Source organism: Triticum aestivum, chromosome 2A (assembly GCF_018294505.1).
Source record: "Triticum aestivum cultivar Chinese Spring chromosome 2A, IWGSC CS RefSeq v2.1, whole genome shotgun sequence".
Classification (NCBI taxonomy): Eukaryota; Viridiplantae; Streptophyta; class Magnoliopsida; order Poales; family Poaceae; genus Triticum; species Triticum aestivum.
In genome coordinates, this window is record NC_057797.1 from 82036957 (window position 1) to 82043829 (window position 6873).

The 6873-nt window shown below is 46.0% G+C and overlaps 1 long non-coding RNA gene across 4 annotated transcripts; it reads right to left on the reverse strand.

Annotated features, from left to right (window-relative positions):
- Positions 1–405: 405 nt before the first annotated feature.
- Positions 406–6158, reverse strand: LOC123187643 (uncharacterized). 4 transcript variants are annotated; one of them, XR_006494073.1, is made up of 3 exons: positions 5320–6132; positions 3734–5217; positions 406–3602 (listed from the first exon to the last, which is right to left on the reverse strand). It is a non-coding gene; the product is annotated as an uncharacterized lncRNA (long non-coding RNA). The 4 variants fall into 4 exon arrangements; XR_006494075.1 differs by having other exon boundaries at positions 406–3621; XR_006494074.1 differs by having other exon boundaries at positions 406–3946; positions 4025–5217; positions 5320–6131.
- Between the last annotated feature and the right edge of the window lie 715 nt (positions 6159–6873).

Consider the following 6873-nt stretch of genomic DNA (forward strand, 5'->3'; position numbering starts at 1 on the left):
CGGGAGCAGATAATAGGACTATCAAGGACTTTCCACATGCATCTAACAGTAACAGAGTACTGTTAACCACATGAAAAAAGATGTTGTGAATATGCCAACCCATGGCATTTTAAATTTTTAGGGCTCCATAGCATCTGCTTCTGGAAACCAGCAGAAAATGTCACAGTTGCCACCTGCTAGCCAGAATATTACCCTGATTGGTTGTTGGTGACTTGGTGTCTATGCCTTCTTAAATCTGATCAATTCAAGCAACATTATACACGGCAAGCTACTCTGATCTGATGCAACATTTCAATTGCTAGTCTGATGCAAAATCTTCCGTTATGCAGCGAGTCTAAATTAGCACAAATGGCATATGATATGAATTCAGAGTTCTGCTGCAAATCAAGAAAATCAAGAATAGCATAAACATCAACAAAGCTCTCATCTGGGCAAATGAATGACTGGTAGAGTGAGATGAACAAGCCAGATAGTCAGTAACACGTTTGTTTCCTTTTTTGGTCCCCTCGGACATTTTTACAGTTGTCCCTAGAGTCAAATCCACGTGTGAAAGAGGAAAAACAGGTGGTCAGATATAAAACTGATCCTCGTATATTCCCGGTACATTTGAACGCAGCACCAGCGACGAATAGACGTGGTCGGCACCAGTATGACTGCTGCAGCAGGAAAATGTGTTATGACGACCACGATGGTGACAACAACGCTGCTACACAGCCGACACATTGTGGACGATTTGGAATCGATGCAGCGCATCAAGCCATCCATGCAATTAGCAAAAGTGAGCATCACCGTCCACTCCTCCCGTCGTCCACAGTTCGGCCGGCGACTGTCGTCCGTACAGCAATTTCGTGGTGACAAAGAAGTCCGTGCAGATTCAACAAGCATTGCTGGCCGATGCTTACCGTCCACCAATATTTCCAAAGAACTGGTCTTTCCCCACCAGTTCGTCCTTCGCACTCCACAGTCACGGGTCTTTCCTGATAAAGAAATGCTCTGCAATCAACACACTATTACTTGTCAACTCAGACACGAAATATCAAGACTTTTCTCTCCACCCAGCAACATGCTCTCTCTAGTACGATTTACATGACTGGAGTGGGAGAGAGCCCAGCGACGAGTCGCGCGCTGACATTGAGGACTTGAAGAATTTGTGGGAGCAGAGTACCGAAACAGCGAGTATCAAGCAGAAGGCATGCATCCCCTCGATCGGTGAGTATCTCCCCTTTTCAATTCTCCTCGGTACAAGTGTTCAGCTCATTTTTAGCTCCCACTCTCGTCAGATCTATCTGCTATGAGCCTATGACTAATTCACTGGTGGAATTGGAAGCTCAAGCGCAGTCATCATCATACTAACCGGAGGTTGTCCAAATAATCAGTCTAGCTATTGGCTCTCCAAAAAAAAAAGTACAACAGACAGGGAAATTTCTAATATATGTTATTTTTAAACAAACTATGTAGGGAGCAGATACAAGGAGGAGCAATCAATGGCTGGGTCTGCTGTTAAGGCCGTCATCAGGAATGTGAGCAAACTTGCGGTTTGGGAAACCTCACTTTTATGTGGTGTCACTGGTGAAGTAGGATTCTTGAAAGATGAACTGAAGCGGCTAAAGTGCTACCTTAGATCTGCTGATGCTAAACGGAGATCAGGAGATGAGTGTGTGGCTACCTGGGTCAGCCAGATCAGGGACGTGACATATGAGTCCGAGAATGTCATTGAAGCTGCAGATTACATGGAGAAGAGAAACAGGCTGAAGAATGGATTCTTGGGTGCCATTTCAAGGTATGCTCGCTTGCCAAGTGACATGGTTACCCTTCATAAAGTTGGTGTCGAAATCCAGCGTATAAGAAGGAAGATCGGTGAGATATTTGACAATGCAAACCGTTTGAATATTGATTTGGATACTGGTGTTCTAGGCAAGTGCTGTGCCGAGGATGAGTTTCCACGAGGCAATGATCTCATGGATCAAAACTTTGAGGATGATGTTGTCATTGTTGGTTTTGAGGATAAGTGCCAAGAAATAACGGACAGGTTAGTTGACAAAGAGAACAATACTCTTAGTGCTATCTCCATAGTCGCCATGGGTGGGGCGGGAAAAACATCACTCGTCAGAAAAATCTACACATCATCAAGAGTAAAAGAACACTTCGACACAGTTGCTTGGGTGACTGTGTCTCAAAAGTTCAAGGCCGTTGATTTACTAACAAGTGTTGTGGAACAAATAATGGGGACCAGAGTTGGTTTTAATCTCCGTTAGTGTGAGGTGGGAAAGGAGATACATGATTTTCTGTTGCAAAAAAGATTCTTAATAGTTTTCGATGATGTTTGGGAAACAGATACATGGGAGCAAATAAACAAAATGGTTAAAGCATTTCCAGATGTAGCTAATGGTAGTCGAGTACTGTTAACCACACGAAAGCAAGATGTTGCGAATCATGTGCAAATGCCAACTCATGTTCATCATTTGAAGAAGTTAAACGAAGAGAAAAGCTGGGAACTTTTTAGTAGCAAAGCTTTACCATCATACAACAGGTGTTCTGTATGCGATGTGGATGAGTTTGAAGAACTAGGAAAGAAGCTTGCAAAGAAATGTAATGGATTACCACTTGCACTTGCAGTTTTTGGGGGTTATCTATCAAAAAATCTGAACAAGGAAACATGGATTGATATACTCTTGAGCTGGCCATCAACCAAAGACGGACAGATGATGCGAGACATACTAGCTCGCAGTTACAACGACCTACAAGACCATTATTTAAGATCATGTTTCCTCTATGTTGGTGCTTTCCCCGAGGATTATGAAATATCTGTGTCGGATCTTATTGAGTTATGGATGGCAGAATGCTTCATTCCACATACACCAAGACATACACTGGAAGAAATAGCACGTAAGTATGTAACTGAGTTAGCTCAAAGAAGCTTGGTCCAAGTTGTTAGTAGAAGCAGAGCACATGGATGGATTGAAAGAATAAGGATCCATGATATCTTGCGTGACTGGTGCATAGAAGAAGCAAGAGAAGACGGCTTTCTTGACATGATTGACAAAACTGCATGTCAGGCTTCCTCTCTCTTTTCATATAGCCCTTTTTTTGGTTTCAATATATGTCTTAGTATGGTGTTTCTTGCTGACACGTGGATGCACTTTATAATGCAGGCTAGGATAGCGCATCGTCATCCGAAAGGACGCTATCCTATCGCGCTTCATTCCAAAACTTCAGCGGTCAGATTTCACAGGCAACAACTCCTAATCTACGAACTCTGGTTGGCTTTGAACTTTCATCAATATTCCTACCTAAGCTGAGATTCCTGAGAGTTCTTCACATTGAAAACTCAGACCTCGAGGGTTTCTCTCCAGCCATTGGTGGGTGCATTCATCTAAGGTGCCTTAGGTTGAGAAGATGTGGAAATGTAACACTCCCTTCTTCAATTGAAGAACTCCTTTACTTGCAGATTATAGACCTGAGGAAAACAAACTTGGACTCAACAGTACCAAACTCTCTTTGGAATATTCCCACTCTAAGGCATGTTTACCTGAGCAGTGCATTTTCTTCACCAAGGAGTGTGGGACACAAAGATCTCCAGACCTTATGGTTGACTTGTGCATCTGCTGGTACCAAATATCGCTATCATGACATGGTGAAAATTTTCAGAAAAATGAGACAACTAACAACCTTGTTCTTGGTAATGAAGCCCATGCATGCTAAGATAATGAATATATTTGCGTACATGCCTCACCTGGTTGATATTCATCTCGCCAGTTTTGGTGTGCTTGATAAGCTTCCAGAGAGTAATCACTTCCCGCAGAGCCTTCGGCATCTCTATCTAGAAGCTGATGTCATTGAAATAGACCCGATGCCGATCCTGGAGAAGCTTCCCTGTCTTGTGGTATTGGAGTTGTCAGGGTATAAAGGTCGAACCATGTCGTTCTCTGCCCAAGGGTTTCCTCGCCTACAAGAGTTAAAACTTGATATTTTCTCCATCGAGGAGTGGAGGATGGAGGTAGGAACAATGCCAAAGCTCTCCCACCTGACACTTTGGTTGTGCAAGGAGATGTGGAAGTTCCCAAGCGGATTGCTGCACCTTCCATCCCTCAAGAATTTGAAACTAATGAGTAAGTCCCTGATTTCTGGAGATGACAGCACACTGAAGGAGCTGGAGCGGAGAGGATGCAAGGTACTGTAGCTTACTATGCCCTCATGTTCTTCTTTAATATTTACTGCTGTTTACGGTCAGATATTACAGTCCCCGTATATTTTCAGTACAAGGACCGAGATACTCATAATAAAGTTCTGTTTTAAACTTATCTGTGACTTGCTCTCCATCCTTCCCTGCCTTGCTTGTTTGGAATGATGGTTTAGGATAAACAGTTTGCGCACTCAAGTTATTTTCTGTTTTTTTTTCCTTGCAGGTGGAACTTTAAAGAAGGTTTACGAGCTTCTTGCTGGTGGAACTTTAAGAAGATTTACGAGTGGCGGACATGTCTAAGTATTATTACTACTATTCCTAATTCAGATGTCTTTGTCCCCTTGTTGCGGTGGTATGAGAGAAGGATGCATCCTTTCTGAATGTATCTTTTTCGCCCTTCCTCAAATTATGTGCATATTGTATGTTTTGCCTGAATGTAATATAATACAAAGGGCGATACGTCTAACCACCGGTGAATCTAGATGATGATGTGCGTATCTATATTTCTGATTTGAACCGTCGATGGATTTTGATTCCCACAAACAAAACTGATGTGTTATTTATCGAAAAAAATGTATTTTTCTCTCTTGACATGGTGAGCACTCACTTATCAGCTCGTGCAATGTCAGTCAGTTTGGTTCATTTCACTGAATGCCAAGTTCTAGACTCGGATGCCCCAGGTTCTGCTTCCCTTTTTCCCCTTTGTGCTACACCTGACGGTACACTAACTTTATTTTGGTTGTATTCTGCACGCAGCTACAAACTATACAACGACAGCAAAAAAAATCTTAAACACCATCCACAGTCAACTAATTTTAAGCATTGTACTACTCGTAGATTTTTTTGTGTAACATTGCAGGGATTGCAGAGGAGGGGGGTGTGGCGGAGCAGTAGCAACAGTAAGTAGTACCGACTACCGGGAGCTCACAGCTTCCGCAGATCAAATACGTCGGCGAGGCAAAGGATGGCCGGCGCCCGGCGGCATCCTCCTGCCTGCGTTACGGCCAGCATCTTCAAGCTCTGATAAGCAAATCCTGCATACCACCACCACCGTGGCAGCATCAAACTTCTCATCAGGCGGATACAAATAGAGGGAGAGGCAGGGATTGGGGAGAAAGGAAAGGAGGGGACTTTACGAGCTCGGGTACGGGGAGGGTCACGAGCCCTCCTGATGCCCGGTGCTGCTGCTGCTCTCTATGGCTGTCGGAGGTGGATTTTCGCCGGCGCCATGACCAGTGGGGGGAGAAAGAGGAGAGAAATTATCTACCTAGTGCTCCCCTCCGTCTGGTCACCGCTCCTTTCTCTCCCTCCCCTCTGTCACCGCCGGTGGTAGGCGCCGGGCTTAGCCTGTGCGTGCGCCGGCAGCGTCGGAGGCACTCCTCCTTCTCACGGGTCAAAGGGTGACGCGGGGCTCCCTGGCTCGAGAGTGTGACTCCGATCTGGGCTGCGGCGGCGCCGATCTGGTTCATGACAACCCAGATCTAAACTACGGCGGTGTGGCGGTTGGCCGGCGTCCTATCGACGGCGGTGGCAGGGCTGGCGCTGCTCCTCCCGATCTAGGGCGGAGGGACTTGGATCCGAGGCGACGACCCCGAGGTTGGCCTTCATGTCCGGTGGCGCGGCAGGGCGGGTAGGCTGCCGGCTCAGATGGTCGGCGATCCACCGGCGAGTTGGTGCCTCAGTGACCAACAGCGTTGAGCTGCTTCTTCCTCCAATACTTGCATCGTGCACTCTTGTCGTAACGAATATGGCTGTGCTGCTTGCCGGTCGCCGGGTGGGGCGGAACGGGAGGTGGGGATTCGGATTGGGATAATTCCCTGGTTGGCTGGCTCCTGCCGGCCGCGTCTTCCTAGAGACGTCGTTTGGGTTTGCCCCATCTTTTTTCATTCCACGGTTTCTCGGATGAAACCCTAGGACAGTGACGACATTCTTGGCGCGGTGTCTTTTTTGAAGGCGTTGTCGTGAGAGCTAAGTGCTCGTGGGCAGTTGCAATTGGCGTGCCCCTCTTCTTTCAGGAGGCATTTACTTCGGGGGAAACCGGATCTGGGTCTCCCAGATCGGATGATGACAAAAACTTTGGTATCATTCTTCCTCTTGAGGGCATAATTTTGGAGCAGGTGTTGATTGGAAGGGCCTAGAGGCGAAGCGGGGTTTCATATTCCGCATCGATGACGGCGGGTCTCGGCGGCGTGGCGCAATGGAGGCTCGGCGTCTGATGCGGTTTGACGGACTCGCGCAGGAGGGTGACGCTGTCTGGCGTCGTGGTGGCGTCGATGGTAGAGATGTCTGATTAGGTCAATGCATCAGTTCTGCTCTGATGATGGATCGATAGAAGATGGAGGTGACAGCCCTTGCAGCGTGCGGTGCTCACTAGGAGTGTGTCGGACCGGTATGTGACCCAGTCTAGATAGTGGCTTGGTTGGAGCATTCAGCTTTAGATGTTAGGCTCTGATGCGATGTCTGTTTGGTATTAAACTTGGATATTCGGCACCCTTCATCAATGGATAAATTTATTGATGTATTACATTGTAAGGTCTTTATGAATAATTAATAAAATAATTGCATGCATATCCAAAGGCCACGGTACATCCTCCTTTTTTTAAAAAAAATCTACCTAATGCTTGTGAGCTTTTCTTTTTGAAAAAAACTATGATATTAGATTAGAGTAACACCAAAATGAACAACTTCAG